Here is a 22,573-nt window from a genome sequence, read left to right as displayed (position 1 = left end):
CAAAAATTTTGAGTGGTGCAGTGCTGAAGGAAAAATATGCAGTGTATAAAATGTAACATTCTTGGGCTTCCCTGGTGGCGCAGTGGTTGAGAGTCTGCCTGCCGATGCAGGGGACACGGGTTCGTGCCCCGGTCCGGGAAGATCCCACATGCCGCGGAGCGGCTGGGCCCGTGAGCCGTGGCCGCTGAGCCTGCGCGTCTGGAGCCTGTGCTCCACAACAGGAGAGGCCACAACAGTGAGAGGCCCGCATACCGCAAAAAAAAAAAAAAAAAAAAAAAAAAGGAGAATGATGATAATATAGATAATAATATCTTATAAAGCAGAAATATATAGGAACGATGTTTAGCTCAAGGTACATTATTAAATGCCTTCGACTGGATAGGCTATAAATCCACATATTTAGCCTGTCAAGTCCAGTCAGGAATTTATTAAAGATCTGTATACTCAGCACTATGCTAGAGCATATAGATGTATGTATCCATCCATCCATCCTATATTAACTGAGCATCCCCTATGTGCAAGACATTGTTCCAGGCACTTAGGCTACACTAGTGAACACATCAAACAAAAATCCCCTTTTCCTTCTTAGGAAGGGGTATTGAGGGCTTTGTATTTTGTTCATGTTGGACTTTCAAGTGAAATCATAAGCACTTTTAAGCTTTTCTAAATCTAAGAAAGGTATAGCTTGCTGACTCGTGCATTGGGCTTTTGTTTCATCTCTGTGAATCAGGGATTTGCTTTCTAGGCACTGATGTTGATTCTTGGGCCCTGCACACCCCACTTAGCCAAGGGCCAGTGGCATAGTTCCATCTAAAAAGCTTGGATGTGCTATGGGAACTGGCTCCTGTCCCTTCGGGACCATAGAAAATACCCCAAATAAAGGCCAAAAATCGCTTTATTAATCAGTTTTTATCGACACTAGTAAGTGGGAATTCTGGGTTCTTAATTTTAAAAGATTATTGTTCACTTGCCAGAGGCAGACACTAAGTGACCACCACATGAAAGAGGCTCAGTCTGCCTAATGAGTTTACAGCCCACGGGGGCAGAGAGTGTTGTGCTACAGTTGTGCAGGAAGCTTTCACAAATACTATCTCACTACATCCTCCCATCTACACAATTACTTCCTGCATGTGCAGATGAGCAAAGAAAGGGTTCAAAGCAATAAATCACTTGCCTATGGTTTCGCACTTTTTAAAGGACAGTTGGAATTTGAACCTGGGGGTCTGACTCCAAAGTTCACGTCTTCTCCTGTGCCACCCTGCCATGTGGGGGGCAGGGAGATAATACTGGAAAGGAATATTGGTACCATGTTGTGGAGAGCTTGGTGCTTAAATCACTGCTTAGATCAGTGGGGAGCCACTGAAGGTTTTGAGCAAAGGAATAATATAATCAGTTAAGCATTTGAGAGAAATTAATCTATCATTGAAATTGTAGGTGCACTGGAAAGGGAAAGATTAGGCAAAAAGAGCAGTTTAGAGGCCATTTAAATAGTCCAAGTCATTGTTTCCCGAAGTGTGTTTTCTGGAACGTGAGTACCTAGATGTTGATAAATGTTATGTGACAACAGAGTTCCAGGACAGGTGGCTCTGAAAATTATCAGTAATTTGCAAATGTGCATTATTGCTGGCCAAGAAGAAAATAACATATGCTGCATTTTTCAAATTTTGGTTGATAATGGGAATCCTTTTTTTTTTTTCTAGCACCATTTTTAGGAATGAATCTTCTGCTAGAAACCAGTAGGAAATGCTGTGCTAGGTGAGAGGTGCTAGTGTAGTGGCGGGCACTAGGTAAGAGGTAAACTAGTGTGGTGGCAGGAGGGGTGGTGAAGGGGTAGCAACTATTTTTGTCAAAGAGTAATAGAATCTATAGAATACGGTAAGGGATGAAAAATGGAAGGAGAGGGTAGAGTTGAGAGAGCACCATGAAATATGACTCCCACTGAAGTTAAGTAATGCCATGGCAATGAGAGTAGAGAGGGAGCCGTAAGCTGGGGAGAGTGTAGTAGTAGTATTTCTGTTTTGAATAGAGTGACAAGCCACCAGGTAGAAATATCTAACATACAGCTGAACATCTAAGTATTACAAACAGCACAGAATGGATATGGATGTCAATTTGAAGCCACAGGAACCAAAAGGATGGTAAAACATGAGAACTGGAAGAGTGCTGTGTCACAAAGACCAGAAGAGAGGGTTTCAAAGAGGCAGCCATCAGATAATCAAAAACTTGAAGAGCTGATTTCTGGTCCTCAACTCCTACAGAATTCCCACCCTCCGACCTTGACTCTCTGTCGTCTCCTTCTTGCTGGAAAACCTTTCCAGATTTTCTCCATGCCCAGCCTGCCCTGACTCCTAGAATCGTCTACTGATTCCTCATGGCAGTGTCGGAAACTTCTACCCCGTATCTGCTCTCAACCTGGAACTGATGCATTACGCCCACTTACAGACTTGTTTTTCAGATCTAAACAAATTATTTAACACCAATACATGTTGGGATTTTAAAGTAGCAAGATATATTTTTATAAGCCCCATATGAAAATTACTTTCATCAGTCTATATTCACAATATACTCAAACTTCTTTTTTTTTTCTTATGCAAAGTATATTTAAGAGGATCTGCATTTACTGTATCTGGATCAGATCCCAAAAGCAAATTTTCATTTCCCTTAATACAGTTTTCTTAAAATAAAGAAACCCTTTATGTCTCTATTTGTACCAAAGGAAGTAAGTAAATTTAATAACAATTATTATTTATAGTACTGAGATCCTTTTCTTGATATTATGCCTATTAATTTAACATAGTTGTAGTTTCTAACTTACTAAATTTGATGGTTCTTTAGGGAGTACATGTTTGGGGATAAAAAATTAAAACATTCACTTTTTAATCTACTTGGTTTGTAATGTCAACAGTAAATAATGTTTATCTTAATATTCCTTAGAGGTCTTAGTCCTTGTTCATTATAAGTTCATGGAAAGAACTTTAAACGAAAGCCTGATTTCAGCAGCCCATAGAGAACTGCCTGATTTTGGTTAAAACTAGAATAATAGTTGGTAGGTTCTTTGTTATGCCTTGCAAGTACATCTCTAGCATAGATAAAGAGATCCAGACTAGGAAACCCTCCAGCATGGACCTACCATGAAAGATCCACTATGTGAATCCTTAAGGGTCTGGATCAAGAGAAATATAGGGCAGAAATATCCAAAGGTCCACTCTTAATAAGACTATAAAACATGCAGTCATCTGATGAACTAATGGCCTAGGTCTTCAGTGAGATATCCAGGGCTTCTCAGGCTAGAATTCTTTGAAACTGGAATATGTCATGGGAGTCTTGGAATGTCCATCTTACCAATGTCAATATCTTATCAACAAAATCTTTTACTGTGTATCCCACACCAAGCCAGGGATCACGGAGGAGCTAAGAGATAAATGGGCCATGGCGTCTAATTTTCCTGTCGTCTCTCTAAATTTCCAGAGACTCAATAAACTTCATATAACCAATGTTGAGGAAACAAAATATGTTTATTTTTATTTCTTGTATTGGAGATTGATCTTGAGTTTCCTTTTATATTCCTCAAACAAAACAAAAATAAATCATAATAAAGAAATCAAAAATATGAAATTGTGGCTTTCCCTGTCTTCCCTTTGTTTCTCATAATTTATGGTAGTTATGTTTTCTATAATGTCACCACAAACACTGAATTAGCAAATACCAAACCATTGCTCCTAGGGGAAATGCAGGGTTAGGCTTCTACGAGCCTCTGGTCCTAATATTTTTGTCAACTGATCAATATATAACCTTGTTTTCAATGTGTTTCTGTTTAAAGACATCTTATTTAGTATATATTGTTGATTCATTAACACAGAATACATGACCAAGAGAACTATAATCATGCTTGAAGGAAGCTTATCTAACACACGTATTTCCTCCTTAAGGTACATCACAGCCTTCTTGCACTGAGGAACACTAGATAGCACCTCAGAACTATGCTCAGGGGCCATTTTAAACAGTGAAAACATCAGCAAAAACCACAAAAATGTGGAAAAACATGGCACTTAGACCACAAAAAGAGCACTTGGTTATAGTATGAGAGCTGAAATAAGACAACAAGAGTGTTGATCTCTGAGCTCAGCTGGGAATGCATGTGTTGGGCAGCTCGAACTTTTCACCACCCTGGCCATGTCTACAAATGGTCCCCAAAGCCCACAAGTATTATCCTGGAGTTATAAATAAATTCTAATAAGTAACTGAATTTGCAAATATGCAATACATGAATAATGAGGATTGATTTTATACTGTTACAAAATCCAAGGCTTTAAATTCTTAGAAATGTCTATATATTCATTCTAAGTGTTAATTTGGTTTTATCTGTTTTATCACTTGCATTTCTTAGGGTATTATTTGCTTTGTTTGCCTTTACTTGGCATTTAAAAATAATATATAAATTTATAGAATATATAACATTACATATATCTATTACGTTATATAATTTTATATAATATCATACAATATCATATATGTTATATAATTATATAAATTTAAACTGAATAATAAAATTTAGCTTAGGAATTTGTTTCAGTTCATTCATAAAAACAGTATGCATCTTAACTTTTGTAATTAAGTTATGCAATTAACTTTTTAGGGAAAAATGAAAATAGTAAACTAATTCCATGCCAACTGAATAATTTCATGCTGCATGTATGTCTTTTAAAAGCCTGTTCTTTCCTCTCTTTGAAACTTGTTTTTTAAAGACTCAAGTTTATCTTATGAAATATATATGTCAGCATATGAATTCTCAATAAATGTTAATTTAAAGGTGATTTCTACTGTGCTGGTAACTAAAGAAAATCTATGAAATGGAGTAAATGTTGTAGTTTTAATAGTAAACATGATTTAAAGTATGGCATTCTGAGGTATAGCATTATCTTATTAAGTTTATTTCTTTCTCCGCTTCTAGTTTGATAATATCTATGATTTGAGTCATATCCTATTGTTTGCAATGAAAATTTGTCAGAGTATGAGAAACTACTTCTTGATCATTATCAAGAGATGTAAAATTGCTTGGCCCTTATTTTAAAGTGTCCACCATTATTTACCACAGCTTTCCTCTGCTTGTGTATTTAACACACAATTATTTCAATCATGTTTACATGTACAAATGATATGGCATGTATTTTGATACTTAATATAAAGTTCAGCTGCAACAACTGCTGTTGCACAGAAAGATGACAACACAGATGCACAAGTTGTGGTCAAGTCATGTATAAACGTAGACTTAAAGTAAGTCGCCAATCACTACCATTTTCATCTCAAAAATAGCATGACATGACAGGGTGAAAAGAGCCTTAGAATGGTAGTTATGGAACCCATGATCTTAGTGAAGAAACTCCTACTTTCTTGTCACTTAACTAGGCATTAGTTTCCTCATCTATAATATGAGGTCAGATTAGAGATCTTAAGGTCCTTTTCAGGTGTAATAGTTTATGACTGTAAATGTTATTAATTAGAAGTCATGTAATAGCAAAGCAAGTCATAAGTATAGATGGTCCTTTAATTAGATCATTAATTCCAATGGAAAATTATAAAGATCTTCTACGTTTTAGTTATTCCTCCATTCAATGAGTCCTTATTTTGCATTTATTGAACAATGCTCTGTACCGACCCTGGGGATGACATAAGTGAAAAAACAGACCCAGTCCTCACTTCATGGAGCTTTAAGTTGCAGAGCAAAGTATTTCAAGCCAGAGCCAGCCTTGGGCCAAGGCAATGTGTTTGGTGTTAGAAAGGGGGTCGGTAAGCACACCAAGGCCTTTTCTGCACCTCTCAATTCCCTCCCACTATGCCATGGCATTGGCCTCTCCCTTTGCTAACTCTGAAAATAGCCAACTTTAGAGTCATTCTTTTCAAATTAGACCACAAAGGTTGTACAGTGTCTGTATATAATCATGCCTATGTTGGATATATGCTTCCTGGCAGAGAAGAGAACTTCCCGTTTTCTTTATTAGGCTTCTTTCTTTGCCTCTTAACCCACCTCCATAACTACCAGCACTCCAAAATCTCCCATTTACAAAGCAGAGTGTTTGGAATGAAAGGGATTTTTAAAAGAAAACCATATTCTGTACAAATGGCGTGTACAGCTTTCCTAGGTCTAAAAGTTATATAATGATCATAGGGTTTATTAATTCAATAAAGTACAGATTAGGCAGAATGCACAGAATAAAGATACAGCTGTAGCACTGAAAATATAAGAGCACAGGAGGTAAACATATTAAAACCTTTTGCTTTTACATTTCCTGTTTTCCCTATTTTTTCCCTCTTGTTTTATCTTTGCTTCTGCATTGTGAGGCATAGGGGTACGGAGGAAGAAGAAGCTGTTCTTTAGCAAGTAAAAGCATATGGATTGGGGGATTTTACTTTTCTCTTTTCTAAGGCAAGCCCCAGAAGAGGAGCCTGGCCTGACTGGGAGAATCTAGGCTAGGTTTAAGTGGCTCTTCCTCCCTGCTCCACGACTAGCTAACATCTGCTGCTTATTATGTGGCCCATCTTCTCTAATTTTCCTGCTAACTCCCACCCAAAACACAGAAGACAGAAATATAGTACAGAGGAATGTAGTGGAGCCCAGAGAGATGAAGGTGGTGGGATAAAGATGACAAAGAAAAGAGACTCGAGGGAAAAACAGGGAGAGAAATTGAATCATGGTGGGGTCTGTACCAGAGTCTTGTTTAAAGAAGATATTAAGTCCATATGGAAAGCTAATTTTATAGGATTTCTTTTCCGGAATGGGAATTGAGAGAACAAAGTTAGAGGACATGACTGGAATCAGAGCATTATGGCATCAAAGATAAATGCTTTCTTCATCATTTTGGCAGTGGCCAGTTGTGTTAATAGTTGCTTCAGATTATATTATTACATTGCCATAAATGAAGTTACATAAACTTTTAGGACATAGACCTTCCAAACAGCTTTACTTTATAAACAGTGTGAATTTTTAGCCAATATACCCAATTTCCAATGTTTAAAGGAGTTTTGCTGTGGAAATATTTGCTTTCATAGCAATTTAATTCACTGTGATTTCCTGAATTTTTCATATTTTAAAACACCAGTACTATATCAAATAGAATAATAACATTGTCAGGTAGAAGCTGAATATACTAGATACATATTCCAGTAATTAATATGAAATATCTAGAATAAACAGCATTTACAGTTTAATAAAGGAACTTTAACATTAAACAGCTATTTCAAACTTTTCCAGTGCTGTAAAACTTCAGAAAACGACATTACATGTTATGAGGACTAGCCCCTTCATTTTACAGATGAGTAAACAGGTCTAGGAAAAACTAAATGACCTGTCCATGCCTGGCCAAGGCTGCTCATGTCTCCCAATTTCCATGCCATCTAGTTTACACTGATCTCTAAGGTACCCTTAATTTGTAGCTAGACTATAGAAAAATGCTACAAAAATATAGGCTACCCATATTAAAACTTTCCTGGTACAATGCCCCTGGGATTTTAGAAAGCAATAAAGTTTCCTCACGTCCTTCAAAATAACTGGGCATTACCAAATGAGCTATTCACATACCTTGCTATATGTGAAAATGATTCAGACAATTTCTCCAATATATTCTAACCTGTCACTATAATTTTCTCAACCTGTCTTTCTGTTTATGCTTGTGTGCGTTGTCTGGCTTGGAGTATAAATTCTTAGAATAATAATTTTTTATTATTATGCCTCACTCTGCCAAGAACTGCATTCTAGAAGGCAAGTGAAAAAAAAGTTTTAAATCTCTTTTCTGAAAAGAATAATTTCTGATTATAAATGAAATACTTGCTCATTATAAAAAAGATTAGAGAGACTTCCCTGGTGGCGCAGTGGTTAAGACTCCGCACTCCTAATGCAGGGGGCCAGGGTTCGATCCTGGTTAGGGAACTAGATCCCAAGTGCATGCCACAACTAAGAGTTCCCATGCCACGGCTAAGGAGCCCTTGAGCTGCAACTAAGGAGCCCACATGCTGCAACTAAGAGCTGGTGCAATCAAATAAATAAATAAATATTAAGAAAAAAAAGGTTAGAAAATACAGAAATTCTCAGGAAGCAAGACAAATCTTAAACAAACAACCTAACCTTACACCTAAAGGAGCTAGAAAAAGAAGAACAAACAAAACCCATAGTTAATAGAAGGAAAGAAATCATCAAGATCAGAGCAGAAATAAGTGAAACAGAGACTTAAAAAAATAGAAAAGATCAATGAAACTAAGAGTTAGTTCTTTGAAAAGATAAACAAAATTGATAAACTTTCAGCCAGACTCATCGAGAAAAAAAGAGGGCCCAAATCAATAAAATCAATAATGAAAAAGGAGAACTTAAAACCAACATCACAGATATACAAAGGATCATAAGAGTTTGCTATGAACAACTATACACCAATAAAATGGACAACCTAGAATAAACAGGCAAATTCCTAGAAGTGTACAATCTCCCAAGACTGAACCACGAAGAAATAGAAAATATGAAGAGACCAATTACAAGCAATGAAATTAAATCAGTAATTTAAAAACTCCCAACAAACAACAGTCCAGGACCCGATGGCTTCACAGGTGAATTCTACCAAACATTTAGAGAAGAGTTAACACATATCTTTCTCAAACTACCCCAGAAAATTATACAGAGGAAGGAATGCTTCCAAACACACTCTATGATGCCAGCATCACCCTGATGCAAAAATCACACAGAGATATCACACAAAAAAAGAAAATTACAGGCCAGTATCAATGATGAACATAGATGCAAAAATTCTCAACAAAATATTAGCAAACCAAATTCAACAATACATTAAAGCGATCATACACCATGATCAAGTGGGACTTATCCCAGGGGTGCAAGGATGGTTCAATATCTGCAAATCAATCAATGTGATATGCCATATTAACAAACTGAAGAATAAAGTCATACAACCATCTCAATAGATGCAGAAAAAGCTTATGATAAAATTCAACATCCATTTATGATTAAAAAAAACACAAACTCTCCACAAAATGGGTATAGAGAGAACATACCTGAACATAATAAGGGCCAAATATGATAATCCTACAGCTAACATCATATTCAGTGGTAAAAAGTGGAAATCATTTCCTCAAAATGAAATATTAAAAAAAATGAAATGAATGAATACAACAAAACAGAAACAGACTCACAGATAGAGAACAAACTACTGGTTATCAGTGGGGAAAGGGAAGGGGGGAGGGGCAAGATAGGGGTAGGGGACTAAGAGGTACAAACTACTATGTATAAAATAAATAAGCTATAAGGATATATTGTACGGCACAGGGAATATAGCCAATATTTTATAATAACTTTAAATGAAGTATAATCTATAAAAATTTTGAATCACTATGTTGTATACCTGAAACTAACATAGTATTGTAAGTCACCTATACCTCAAAAAAAAAAAATACAGAAATGTATATGACAACTATATTCCTACCACTTTTTTCTTTTTTTATCTTTTCCTACCACTTTTTATTGTAGTAAAATATTCATAACATAAAATTCATCATTTTAACCATTTTTAAGTGTACAGTTCAGTGACATTAAATTCATTCACATTACTATCCAACAACTACCACCATCTATCTCCAGAAATTTTTCATCATCTCATACTGACTCTGTACTTAATAAAGAGTAAATCCCCATTCTCTGCTGCCCCACCCCTGGTAAAAACTGTTCTACTTTCTGTCTCTATGGATATGACTATTCTAGGTACCTCGTATAAGTGGAATCATACATTATTTGTCCTTTTATATCTGGCTTATCTCACTTAGTATAATATCTTTAAGGTCTGTTCATGTTATAGCATGTATCAGAATATCATTCCCTCTTAAGGCTGAGTACTATTCCACTGTATTTACACATCACATTTTGTTTATCTACCCATCTGTTGATGGACATTTGGGTTGTTTTCACCTTTTAGCTGTAATGAATGATGCTGCTATGAAAATGACTGTACAAGTATCTGTTCAAGTTCCTTCTTTCAGTTCTTTTATGTGTATACTCAGAAGTGGAATTGATGGATCCTATGGTGATGCTACATTTAATTTTTTGAGGAACTGCCCATAGTGTTTTCCACATCAGCTGCACCATTTTACATTCCCATCATCCATGCACAGGGGTTCCAGTTCCTCCATATCCTTGCCAACAGTTGTTATTTCCTGTTCTTTTGAAAATGGCCATCCTACTGGATGTGAAGTCCTATCTCATTGTGATTTTGATTTGTATTTTAGAATGATTAGTGATGTTGAGTGCTTATTGACCATTTGTATTCTTCTTTGGAGAAATGTCTATTTAGATCCTTTGTCCATTTTTGAATTGGCATTGTTTTGTTGTTGTTGTTGAGTGTAGTATAACGATGACTTTTATTAACGTTTTAGACTATTTCAAACCATCTTTCCAAATATATATGTTTGTATGTAATTTTGTAAAAATTAGACCATCTTCTACATAGGTTTTAATCTTTTTAAATTCTGAATTTAACACATATAAAGTGTCCAAAATATAAAGATACAATTGAAATCAAATACTCAACCACCATCCAGTCAAAAAAAAAATACTGCCAGCTTCAGGAAATTCCCCTCCTACTCTGTCATTCACTCTGTAGTAGCCACTGTATTGACTTTCATGATAATGCTTTTCTTGTTGTTCTTAATAGTTTTACCACCTAAGCATGAATCTCCATACACCATACGTTTTTGTGTTGCCTATTTTTATTATTTTTAAAATTTACTTTATTTTTGGCTGCGTTGGGTCTTTGTTGTGTGTGTGGGCTTTCTCTAGTTGTGGAGCGTGGGGCTACTCTTCATTGTGGTGTGCGTGCTTCTCACTGTGGTGGCTTCTTGTGTTGTGGAGCACGGGCTCTAGGCACGCGGGCTTCAGTAGTTGTGGCATGCGGGCTCAGGAGTTGTGGCTCACAAGCTCTAGAGCGCAGGGTCAGTAGTTGTGGAGCACAGGCTTAGCTGCTCCATGGCATGTGGGATCTTCCCAGACCAGGGATCAAACCCATGTCCCCTGCATTGGCAGAAGGATTCTTAACCACTGTGCCACCAGGGAAGTCCCAATTTTGCCTATTTTTAAATTTGATGGAAACAGAATTCTACAAAATGTATTATTTTGTGTTTGGTTTCTTTCACTCTATGTTATATTTATGAATCATTCATATTTTTGTATGTATATTTTCATGGTTTGGTTTTACCAATATTATATTTATCCAATATATTGCCAATGGATATTGAGGTTGTTTCCAATTTTCATAAATTACTAATAATGCAACTTGAACGTTCTTGTGCGTGTCTCTTGGTGTACTTGTGCATGCACCTCTGTGGGCATTTATCAAGGAATAAAACTGTTTTGCCACAGGGTTTGTGAGATTAGGTAATTTTTCATATTATTATTAGTCATTTGGGTTTAAGTGACTTTATTTTCATGATCTCCATTCTTCCAATATAATGTTTTTCTTTTAATTTCTAAAACTTTATTTGTTCTTTTTTAATAAATTTGTATTATTAGCTCTTTGTATATCAAGTATTTGCATACTTTTTTCAACTTTGACATTTGAATTTCAATTGTGGTATTTACATATATGGAAGTCTTTAGATGTTTCATTTTTATATTAATCTTTTCCTTATGATTCCTTTACAATACTACAATCATATAAATGCCATGTGCATTTTCTATTATTTTTATGGTTTTATTTTTTATGCTTGAATTTTAATATTCTAGAATTTGTTTTAAAGTGTGACATAGGAACCTAACTATATTTTTCCCCCAAATGTTTAAAAAGTTCTTACAATACAATGTTTTAATGAATTCCACCTTTTCCCTGCACTGACATGAACTTATCCATAAGCAAAATGTTTTCTGGTTACATTGATATGGCTCTCTATCCTGGTGCTACTGTCCTACTGTTTAAATATGATAGATCTAGAATGCATCTTAAATCTGAAAGGGAAAATGCACACTTAGAAGTCTTCCTTTTATAAATTTAAATAACTTATTATTCCAACTGGACTTTACAATAAGTTCCAAAAATTCTAGTGATTAATTTGGGAATAATTGGCCTATTTTAAAATGTTTTTATCAGCCTGGGACATTTGTTCACAATTTCTTTTACATTTCCCTATACACTTTTGTAGTTTTCTATATATGGATCTTTCACATATCTTGTTAAGCTTATCTCCAGATTTTTCATCTTTCCCATTGGTATTATGAATCAGATCTTTTCTTCAATATGTTTTCAAACTTCTTATTAATTTGGAAAGCTATATTTTTATAAATTTATTTTACAGATGGACACCTTACTGCATTATAAAATTATTTTGTATTTTTCATGTAGGTATTTATATCAGCTGCAAATAATGACCATTTGCCCCTCTTCCTCATATATACACACTTTCCTGTCTAAATCCCTTGGTATATATTTTCTGAATTATATTCAATGATCATGCTCATACCAGTCACTCTTCCCTACCTTCTTTCTTTTTTTTTTTTTTGCGGTACGCGGGCCTCTCACTGTTGTGGCCTCTCCCGTTGCGGAGCACAGGCTCCGGACGCGCAGGCTCAGCGGCCATGGCTCACGGGCCCAGCCGCTCCGCGGCATGTGGGATCTTCCCGGACTGGGGCACGAACCCGTGTCGCCTGCATCGGCAGGCGGACTCTCAACCACTGCGCCACCAGGGAAGCCCCCTTATTTCTTATTTTAGTGGAAATTCCTCTAGAGTTCCATAATTAAAATGTGACGCTAGCTATTTGTTTGAAATTAGTGCTTAAAGGATAATAAATTCTCAATAGTTAGTACTAAGCCTGTAACTGCTGTTGTCCGATTCTAGCCAAAATGGCAGGAGGCAGAGTGGAGTAGTGAAAAGAGGATGGACTCTGAAGTCACCATGAATCTGAACCCTTGCTTCTCTCCTTAGAGCACAGCCTCTCTGGCACATACCTATTTCATAGGATTATTAGAGAATTAAATGAGATAACATATTCCAGGCCCCTAGTATATTGTTCTGACATATACTGTTTTTATGCACAATCTAAACACTATAGTTTAGATTGTTCAGATTTTTCCAAAAATTTCTTTGTAAGTATAACTAACATTCTATTCATCTCTATTAATTACATTCATCTATTTTTCTCAAAATGCTCAAAATAAGGAGCATCTCTGTAAAAAACAAAAAAATAGAAGTGAAAAACCACTTTGATGGGATACCAGTCAATGCTAAGCATCTGTTTTCTTCTGTGGAATAGAGTGTGTAGTCTCTAAGTTTCATAAGAATATCAGAACATATTCAAAGTGTCTTTGTAAGACGTTCTAGGAAATTTTGTTCCTTTGTGCTTTCTTTTTAAACTAGTCAATACAGTCTATTCTAATTCTGTGGTATATTCTTTTCATCATCTCTATGGCTGGCAAATATTCATTCCCTGAGGATGGAATGTGTTTTGAGGAAAGTCAAAGATTCATTTTAGCTCTCTGTAGACCTAAGTTTGGTGAGTAAGGTAGGAAAACAAGCCAACTGAGAGTGATTTTTTAAAAAACTAACATTGACTATATGGATGCTTAAGTATATTATAATATTGATTATTATAATATACAATTATAATATTTATAGAAACAATATAATATTATTGGAATAAATTAATAGCCTTTAAAGTATTTTAGGTCAACACTCTCTTGGATATCTAAATTCTGATACTTTTGGTTATCAAGAAATATATAACCTTTTAATAAAAATTTTCAAACCTATACAAAAGTAAAGGAAATCATATAATGAACCCCCAAGTACCCATAACCTAGCTTCAGCAATCATCAATTTATGGTCAATCTAGATTCATCCCCCACTCATTTCCCACACCACCAAACTCCTGATTATTGTGAAGCAAATCCCTAATATCAAAGTATTTTTGTTCATAAATATTTCAGTATGTATCTCTAAAAGACAAAAACTCCCTTAAAATGTAACCATGATGCCATTATCATTCCCTCAGCTAACAAAAATTCCTTAATGTCATTAGCTATCCAGTCAGTTCATACTTCCCTAATTGTGCTATATAATTGTTTAAATTACTGTGCAGTTATGAAACAACTTGATACATAGTTATGTTCAATTGATTTATTTTGTTTTCAGTTTTCAGCAACTGATTTTAAATTTAATTTTCTAATTAAGGTACTATACTGTTCTAAGTCATATCTACAAAATGAAGTATATTCAAAGAAATATTACTTCTATCCCTAGCCCCTTCCCCATTTCCTCCTTCTTCTTATAGTATAATTCTATTTTAAAGTTTATCCTTCCTTTATATTTATATAAGGTAAATATAGTATAGCTTGTTGAATTTAGGAAGGTTTGTGCTTTTGTTATAATGGTTATCTTTATATAATATCATTTCTCATTTTTTATAATTATTTTTGACTACTGTCTTTTGGTTTCACACTACAAGTGACTTCAAGTTAGCTAATATTATTTCTTCACCCTACCCTTCCTCACAACATCAGTTTGACACAGTGTCTGTCCTTCTACAAATATTACCCACTCCTATGGTCTTTTATGTCTGCCCACCTGTACTACCTTAAGTTCTCTATATGTGTTTCACGCTGTCTCCATGCCATCAGCAAGAGACTATTCTACTCCTTTCTGAGTTTCTCTAATTCACTTAAAAATGAGTGACAGAATAGAACTGTGATCAAATTCCTACAAAGCCTCTCACAAGCTTTGTGACCTTGTTCAAGTTTCTCAAGTAACTTCAGTTTTCTTTTACCTTTTAGATTTTGGATTGTAATATTTATTTCACAGGGTTATTGTGAGGACTAAATAACATACATAAAGCACCTAACATAGTACATAGCAATCTCTTATAAATAAATAAATATTAAGCATTACTTTCAATAAGATAGAAGAATTATTAATTTGTACTTTTTGTGTATTTTCATTTGGTAACTATTTATTGAATAAATTCATTTGATGAATTATTTATTTAGTAAATATTTATTGAATGACTGCTATTTGCTAAGCACTTGCATGTGTGTTTTCTTTCACTTACTCAACAAGTATTTGTGAGTTCCACGTGGGCTAGCCCTTGGACACAGAGTGATGGGAAAGGTGGACATGGTCCCTACCTTTATGGAATTTCCAGTCTTTCTTCTTATCATAAGTCATAAATTACACTCTTTTTGAATATACTATTTTTGTCCCAATAACTCCCCTCTTAGAAACCCTTGTGTTCTGGTGCTTTACTTGCCTGGAAATAATTTTCTCATTTGACTACTCAGTAATCTTTTTGATTACTGAATGTTCACTTCTTATTTGGCTCAAACCTCTACTAAAATGATAACTGCTAGGGTAATTTGTTCAGAATTTTATCTGCAACTTCCTTACAAATTATAATTTGCTTTTTCATCAAAGCTCATAAAATACAGAGCCAAAGGGGTCATTAGCTGCAAGGATGATGTTTGTAGATAAGGAAAAGCTCTTTATGTTAACTGAATGTTTCCTGTTTTTCAGCACCCCCCTCTGCCTGCCAAATTTAGCCAACTGACACATTTTTTCACATTGTCTTCACAACCGTTTTAGCTTATTTTTTGTTCCATGGTGCATAAAGTTTTACTAAAGTGAATAAAATATATTTCAATATCCAAATAATAAAATATTTCAATTTAAATATTTTTAGAGTATGTCGATTAGTCAAAAAAGTATCAGACATGTTTATTTCATCTTTTCATAAAAGTATCAGAAGCTAAAATGGAAAAATAGCAGGAAAATCTCAGAAATTTTAAAGCATTAAGTTCTAAACCTCACACAATGCAGTCACACACCCTTATGTCCATATATATATATATATATATACACACACACACACACGTATATATATGTTTATAAAACATGACACAAAGCAGGACCCCAATGTTAAATGCCTACAAGGTCCGTAAAGGGCACGTGAATGAGTGGAACAGCCTAGCTGTCAGGGCACTGCACACACTGTGAATGGGCAGGGGGCTGACTGTGCTTCTTGTGAAAGGGGCAGCCTGTTCTATCACTTCTGAAAGCCAGTCTCTGCTCAATGCTAGCTGATTATTACAATGTTAGAATATGAATCCGGTGTCATCAAATCTAATAATTCTTCAAGAAAAGCTGCAAATTCAGTTTTTTATGGCAAAATCTACAAATTTTTAAACGTTACTGGCTAATTTTTCTAACTTTAAAAATTGTGCATACTAAAAAACATCTGCAGATTTATACTTTTGACTGCTAGTTTGCAAAGTTTGGAGTGAAATACACCGCTGTGACATGGATTAAGGGCTATCTTACATATTTTAAGAGACATAGGTAGTATCTTACCTTCTCTTCCTGATAAAGAAATATGTAGAAATAATTACTGATCCTTATATTGTTACAACCTATCAAGAATAACTGGAAAGGTGGCACTTCCACGAAATGAGGCTATTCCTGTTTGCCAGAAAGCACATTAAAATATTTTGTAATCGTTGACTTAGTGAACTAGAAACAGCTGTGTTTGGTGAAATGTTTGTTAGAATCTATTTTTTTAACTTTTTTTTCATTTCTTTTTATTTTACTTTGCTTAGGTATCAAAGTTGGTATCAACTGAAAGAAGTTAAAATTATACTTGGTTGTATTATATGGTTTTTCTCTCCTTTTCCCAAAACTAAAACAAGCTAAAAAACTCTCCAAACATCATAAAAACCAGATTACTTGGAAAACTGTGTTAGTTTCTGAATATTCCACCCTATTCTGAGGAAATTCCAAGATAATTTGTTATATAATTAATTGCCTTGGGTAGTTGCTATCCATCTGTTACCATTCAATTACAGTTTTTTAAGAAATTTATAAGGTGACTAATTGGTTTCTATTAGAACATAAACCAAAAGATTCTGAGGATCTAACTTTGGGTTTAAGCGTAACATATCATAATACCCATTTAGTTATAAAAACTCTATTATCTTGCCCTTTAAAGAGTTTTTTTAGGATTCAAATATTCAGGTGTTGGAATTTATGCTTTATTGACGGATTTGAACATCTCTGATACCTAAATTTGACCTACCAATCTACTGAAGTCATTAATACAGAGTAACTATGGGCTGAGCTATGCATCCTTGGAGGTAGAGCACATTGAGTTGACGACTTTCCCTGGATGACAAGCGTCAGGAGAAAATGTTTGACAGTTTTTCTATTCAAAGGCTCTTAATATTCCATTCCAACCTGTATGGGGAGTGTGTATTCCACATACAATCAACCAATCCATAAATCTTCCACAATCAATACCAAGTTTATATCCTGTTATCTTTTATACGCGCACGCGCGCGCGCACACACACACACACACACACACACACACACACACACACACACAAACACCCTTCAAGCTGTTGGTGTTCCTTCTAGACTGACTTTTTTAGAGTCTTTCAGTGACATCATTGATCCTTTTGGCCCGATTCACATGTGTACGTGGAGAGAGAAAACCATACATTGAGATATCCTTCTGTGATATGCCCAACCTTTCATGCCACACCCCCAGTCTGCTAGATACTGATGGATTCTTGAGACATGTGTCAGCACCTGCTGTTTGCCATGTACTATGCTAGGTTCTTGAGACACCAGAATGATTCTTGTCTTCAGAGAGCTTCCCATCTGGTGAACAGATATGTGAGCATGATTTCAGCTTAACGAGATAAGCACTCTAATTGAGGAATGTGTGAGATATAGTGACCTCATTCATTAAATATTTCTGAGCATCTTAGTGTCAAGCAGTTTTCTAGGTACTCAGGCTATTTCAAGTAAATACAAGAGTCAAAGATACTCTGCCTTATCTGAAACATTTGTAGAACACATAGGAAAGCTTATACCAGGTTTTAAGGATTGACCTCTGTTTTCATGCTTAATAATTTTACTGAACAAAACTGAATGGCTTCTGCACACTAGAAATAAACAATCCAAAAAAGAAATCGCAAAAACAATTCCACTTACAATAGAATCAAAAAGAATAAAATACTTCAGAATAAATTGAACAAAAATTAAATGACTTGTCCAAATATGCTGCCAGGATGAAAAGCCCCCGTACCGGGGGATCAGCAAGAGTTGAACTCAAACATCCTCATATTCTGCTCCCAAGTTTCCATTTTATGGTATCAATGGGGAAGTGCAAGCTGCAACTTTGGGTTTTTGTTCTTTTTCAAAGAACAGTTCTTCGATTAGCAGTGAAAAGCTTCACTGTGCATCACAATCTGCCTGCTAGAAGGGGGAGTGGAGGGTGGCACTGCCGTGGCACCCACACTGCTGGCACCTGGGCTTCCCAGATGCCTCTACGGTAAATGATCTGTTATTTATGGATACTGGGAAGAGCACTGTGGGCAAAAGCATCTTCAAAACAGGAATGTGGGCACCAGAGGTCCCAAGTTTCTTTGTTGCGGGAAGTGGCGATATCCTTTATCTGTAACCTCATAACCCAGAGCTGGGGGCTGACAGCTGACAGCCAGCTGCGAGGGGCGGTGCTCTCAGCACAGAGAGGAGCCTGAAAGGTGGGCGCAGCAGCAGAGAGAGCACCCTGGCCCACGGACCCTGCCCGCTGCGCTCTGGGCTCACCACGTTTACAGTGACAGCTTCTTAAGACAGGGGCAGGGCAGGGGCTGTGGCCTGTGATCTGCATAGTGAGATGAACAGTAGACCATCTTTATACATTTGTGACACTTGTGTGAGAGACGCTCTGTTCTCCAATGTCCCGGCTCCCTTTTGGATCTCTCCCTGCCTAAACCCACTCAAGGTCTGTAGAGGTGCCCTAGAGGTGGGAACGCTGCATGTGAAGGACTGAAAGCTGATTGGTCAGAGTCAGCAGGCAACACAGTTCCTTCTGGGGCCCACACCCCTCCTGCCTGCACCCCTACTCTCCTGGTTCCTGTTTTTGTGACTTCAGTCATTCGTGGTTTTAGCCTGGCTCTGTTTCCTGCCCCCACTATGTTCTGGCCCTCGTGTAAATGCCCCTCAGGACTCTGGCCCCGTTAGCTTCTGTACTCTTACCTATCAGCTCACCCTTTGAAGTTCAGAAAGAGGCCTCTGGGTTTTAATCTGGCTCGTCTCCCGCCTCCTGGGCTCACAGCCACTCCAACCTGCCATCATCTTTTCCCAGACCTTTGGAAGTAGGGGGAAATCATTTAAACAAAGGATAAATGATCGTTAAAATTCCAAGCAATAGTCGTTTCACTGGGACAGATGTGAGTGTTTTAAAGGAATGCCACTCATTAGCATGTATGTGCTCAGGCATGCTTTTTATTTATTTGGCTGTACATGTTATCTTATAATTATTGTCACTTAATTTTGAAGTCCTACATAGAGTTAAGCCACCTGCATTATTCACCCACCATGTCCACTGCATTTGCGACCTTAACTCTGGGAGGTCCTGATTGCCCCTCGCATTCCTGTGGTCGGCCACCAAAGGAGGAACAAGACAGCTGTGGGAAACTGTCCCAGATCTCCCTGCTCATCCTGTGAGCCTTGCCAGCCACACAGAAGAGAGAAGGGGAGCTGTGGGGTGAGGCAGTCAGTTTTGTCTGGCACATTCTCTGCTCTTTCAAGTCCTGTGTTCAGGCCAGGTTACCTTGCTCTTTTCCTCCTTTTACACCTGCCTTCTCTGACGGGTCAGTTGGAATGGAGGTGAGTGAATGAACAAGAGTGCTTCCAGCTACATTACTGGTTTTAAGATAAGCTTAAGTCAACACAGTTTAAGGAACACTGCCAAGTACTTATAAGATACCAAGCTACGGGCTGGGACTCAGAGATGAATACAGTAGGATTCCTATCACCAAGGACTACACAGCCCAATGGAGGAGACATATTAGTGTAATATGATAATAGAGGTAATAGTGTACAATGTGTACAGTAACAGGTGCATCTAAAAATACAGAAGCAATAGAGAGAAAGAATTAATTCTGCCTGGAGATGTCAGGCAGCCACAGATGCTGACCACTGAGATGTTTTAAGGAAGAATAAGAATTCTCCAAGTGGAGAGGAGAGAGAAATTGAAGCTAGGGCAATATACTGTGCAAAGACGTGGTATGGAACTGTGTTAGTTTTCTATTGCTCTCGTAGCAAATTACCACAAACTTGGTGGCTTAAACACAAATTTATTATATTATAATTCTGTAGGTGAGACGTCCAATATGAGTCTCAGTGGGCTAAAATCAAGGTGTTGACAGGACTGCATTCTTTTCTGGGGGTTTAGAGGAGCATCTGGTTCTTTTCCTGTTCCAGCTTCTAGAGGCTGCCCTTATTTCTTGTCTTGAGATCCCCTTCCTCTGGCAGGTCAAGTCCTTCTCACACTTCCAATCTTGCCTTCTTCTTCCATTTCATACCTCTGACTCAGCTAAGAAAGACTCTCTGCTTTAAAGGACTCACGTGATTAGACTGCACCCAGCCAGATAGTCCACCATAATCTCATCTTAAAGTCCATATCTGCAAAGTCCCTTTTGCCATATAAAGTAACAAGTCTACACACGATAGGGATTAGAAATGTGGACATCTAGGGATGGGGGAATCATTCTGCCCACCACAGCACGTGGCCTAGAACTGAAATGGCCACAATAGGTTTAGAAAGAGAGGAGACAGGTTTGGAGAGGGTGGCAACTGCCAGATCATGAAGGCCCTGGTAAACCATGTAAAGGGACCAAGACTTAATCCTGAAGGTGACAGGATCCTCTGAAGGGTTTTAAGCAAGGCGAAAATTGTGTTTTAGATAAAGCACTCTGCTGGCAGCGTGAAGGACAGATTCAAGGGGACACAACTTGAAGTAAGGAAAGTGCTTCGTTATCTCTTGCCACCTTCTCAATAAGAAGTGATGAAGACTTGTGTATAGCACTACATAGATTCTGTTTATTCTAAGAAACTCTCTGATAATATCTAGTTCAACAGAATCTATGGATGAAATGCCCCACAATATCAAAGTTCTCTCCAAAAAAATGGTCACAATACACGAACATTGATATTGTATCATTTATGTAAAACATTTCATGTGTTCCAGGTGTTAGATGAAGATGTTTATTGTTCTCTAACCCTAATTCCCATAGTCTTGAATGGCCCTTGCCCAAATAAAGTCCTAGCTTGTCCAATAACAGTAGCCTGCAGGCCCCTCTGTTCAGGAGTCATCAGCATGTAGGTAGGTTCAGACTGTGAGTAGGAGGTAGTTCAGATGAGGGACAGCGAATAATTTTAAAAAAGAAAAAAGGTAATGACAAAATCATGGGCAACACCAACTTTTAAAGGAGGACCAGAGAAGAAAACAGAAGAGTAAGGAGAGAACCCTGAGACCCTATGTCACAGGAACCAGAGGAGGAGAGAGTTCAAGGAACAATGAACTGTAATGTCAATAGTAATAAATGTCATAAAATTATCAAGTATGATAAGGACAGAGAAATGTTTGAATTTAATAATTAAGAGGTCACTGGGGCTCCACTTCTAATCAAGACAGAATAACATAAACTAGATTTACTCTCCTACCTGAAACAACTAAAAAATGGACCAAATCAGGTGAAACAATGGTTTTCAGACTTTGGACAACAGCACAGGACAGTGATCCCTAGGAAAAGGCAAATAAAAGAGTTGAGAACTACAACTGCCCCGTTTTACTACTTAGAGAGTGTTTCCAAATGATAGCATAGGGAGGGGATTCCACACAGAGCCAGGTGTTCTTGCTGTTTGAGGAGACAGGGAGGCCAAGTTGACTAAAATATACAGGTGAGGCAATGGAAGAGTTTCAAAGAGAGAGAGAGAGAGAGCTCCAAAAATCTGCCGAGGGAAACTGATCAGTGCATGCGTGTGAGGACACCACTGAGACTGGGAAAGAACTCCCAGAGAGGAGGGAATGGAACAATACTTGGAGTTCATGCAGAGCCAAGAAGAGTTCATGTTAGGAGGTTTAAAAGACCTGTTGACACAGTAGAAGGGCACTGACTCAGTAGTGGGACCAAATTAGCCCAGAAAAAGGATTATTCTGGACTTCCTTAACAAAGTTTAAAAGCAAGGCTTGAAAGGATCAAACCGTTTCCAAGAAACTTAACTGTGACTCACAAAGCCCCCAAGTATTTAAAGGAATACTCCTCCCCAAAAAAGAAAGAAAAATCCATTTCACAATAGTGTAAAACTCAGTGTCTGGCATCCAATCAAAAATTAGTAGGCGGGCTTCCCTGGTGGCCCAGTGGTTGAGAGTCTGCCTGCCAATGCAGGGGACACGGGTTCGTGCCCCGGTCCGGGAAGATCCCACATGCCGCGGAGCGGCTGGGCCCGTGAGCCATGGCCGCTGAGCCTGCACGTGCGGAGCCTGTGCTCCGCAACGGGAGAGGCCACAACAGTGAGAGGCCCACGTACCGCCAAAAAAAAAAAAATTAGTAGGCATGTAAAGAAGCAGGAAAATCTGACCTATAGTGAGAAGAATCAATCAATGGAGTAGACACAAAAATAGAACTAGTAGAAAAGGACATTAAAACAGTTATTATATATATTTTGAATGTAGGGGGAAAGGTAGAGGAAAACATGCG

The 22,573-nt window shown here is 37.2% G+C and overlaps 2 protein-coding genes across 3 annotated transcripts in view; one reads left to right on the top strand and one right to left on the bottom strand.

Annotated features, from left to right (window-relative positions):
- Positions 1 to 22,573, bottom strand: part of GSAP (gamma-secretase activating protein) — a 183,741-nt gene that overhangs the window by 4,977 nt on the left and 156,191 nt on the right. The window contains exon 33 of one of the 2 annotated variants that reach the window (XR_011377683.1): positions 19,161 to 19,175. The exons of the other annotated variant lie outside the window; for it this stretch is intronic. The gene's annotated coding sequence lies outside the window, so the exon portion shown is untranslated. Of the gene's footprint in view, positions 1 to 19,160; positions 19,176 to 22,573 lie in introns of those variants that run through there. 2 annotated transcript variants of the gene reach the window in all.
- The window catches only part of CCDC146 (coiled-coil domain containing 146), a 109,168-nt gene that overhangs the window by 31,186 nt on the left and 55,409 nt on the right, over positions 1 to 22,573 (top strand). The gene's annotated exons all lie outside the window — the stretch shown is intronic.

Source organism: Globicephala melas, chromosome 9 (genome assembly GCF_963455315.2).
Source record: "Globicephala melas chromosome 9, mGloMel1.2, whole genome shotgun sequence".
Classification (NCBI taxonomy): Eukaryota; Metazoa; Chordata; class Mammalia; order Artiodactyla; family Delphinidae; genus Globicephala; species Globicephala melas.
The sequence above is the reverse complement of the archived record's forward strand: the minus strand, read 5'-3'. Positions and strand labels throughout refer to the sequence as shown.